Source organism: Etheostoma spectabile, chromosome 20, assembly GCF_008692095.1.
Source record: "Etheostoma spectabile isolate EspeVRDwgs_2016 chromosome 20, UIUC_Espe_1.0, whole genome shotgun sequence".
Taxonomy (NCBI): Eukaryota; Metazoa; Chordata; class Actinopteri; order Perciformes; family Percidae; genus Etheostoma; species Etheostoma spectabile.
The window spans coordinates 3,359,975-3,361,566 of NC_045752.1; the positions used below are offsets into that span (position 1 = coordinate 3,359,975).

Sequence of the window (1,592 nt, forward strand, 5' to 3'; positions counted from 1 at the left end):
AAAACAGCAAAAAGCTCAGCCTGTCACCAACACTCAACTGCTCATAAAATAAACAAACCGTATTACAGATAATAAAAAACAAAAGATCTATGCTTGTACTTTCCCTTTTTAATGAATTTAAAAAAAAAAAATCTTCACCACACCGTTTTCCTCGCCTGAGGTAGTTTAAAACTTTATTGATTCGGCTCAATACTGTAGTTTTCTGCTGCAGCAGCCGCAGCAACACAACATCTGTGTCCCCTCATACAATATTATATCAACAACCCAAGAACCCGACTATGACAGCCTACGCTGGTTGCTGTTCAGCCATGAAGGTATCATACTCTCCTTAGAGACAGAAAGTGATTTGTCTCCGTGTCGTGCCATTTGTCATGGATATCGTCCCCTTTCCAAATAGTCCAGACATTGGTCGTAGAATAAATCTCCAAATAGGGTTATAAATAATTGTAATTTTCTGGTATGCTTCGGTTCTCCTTTTAATAAAAAAAAAAAAAAAAGCAGAATAAATGAGGGATGGATACAAGATATATGCATGCTTCTGACCTGAATTATAGTGAAATATTGCTCCGCTCTCTTGCGTGACTTGGCATGAGATAAGTGTGTGTTAGCGCTATCTGGAGGACGGTCCGTCCTCTGTGTGAAAGGCAATGAGGAAGGAAAATTGATCACATCCCGTTTCTTTTCCCTCTATCACACTTTTATTTTACCCTTTATTTCTCTCTTCTTTTCCTTTTGGGTTGCATACCCTTAAGCTCTCATTTATTGTCTTCTTGTCATATTCACCCATCCGTTGCCTTCAATCCTCTCCCCGTCAAATCTCCCTTTCTCCCGCTACCTTGTCTCGCAGTGACTCTCTACCAGTTGAACTATGTCTGCATGTCTCCTTCCAGCTCATAAATAGTGTTTATGTGTTAGATGTTGTGCATATGAATATCAGATCATCTTGATGTTTTTCTTTTTTTTCTGCACCAGCAGTCAGCTTGGAATATCACTCAGAATTTATCTGTCGTTCCGCTCTGCTCTGTTTTATGGAAGCAGCTCGAACGCAGAGGTCAATACAGAAAGAGAATGGGAAAGAGAGAGAGAGAGACAGACCGACACAAGACTTCCCAACAAATGACAACTGCTAGTGTGTATGATGGATGCTCCTGGATACAATCCGACTGAGCGGGTGCATCCATGCATGTGTGGGATAGAGCTGCGACTGTCATGTCTAAGTGCGTGTGAGTGTGTATTTTGCTATGTTTTGCAAACAGGTCCAAGAGTGTGTTTTTGTGTGGATATAATGTATTATCACATCTACAGCAATATGTCTATGTAATATATGGCAGTTACATGAGAGAGTGTGTGTATTGCTGCATTGTGCAGTGTGCATTCGTCTATGTGGGGCAGTGTGTCAAATGTTTCAGTAAAGTGAAAGTGTTTTGGTGGTGTTGGCCATTGTGAATAAACATCAATACATCTAGAAATCATAGCAAAAAGTAGCTTCTTACAAACCCAGAACTTGCCTAAGAATAATCAGGTTTTCTTTAGTAATCCAGCGACGGTTGTCTCCACACACACACACACACACACACACACACACACACACA

General features: G+C 40.5%; 1 protein-coding gene across 4 annotated transcripts in view; it reads right to left on the reverse strand.

The window, feature by feature from the left end:
* Positions 1–1,592, reverse strand: part of grin3ba (glutamate receptor, ionotropic, N-methyl-D-aspartate 3Ba) — a 113,509-nt gene that overhangs the window by 61,444 nt on the left and 50,473 nt on the right. The window lies entirely within an intron of this gene.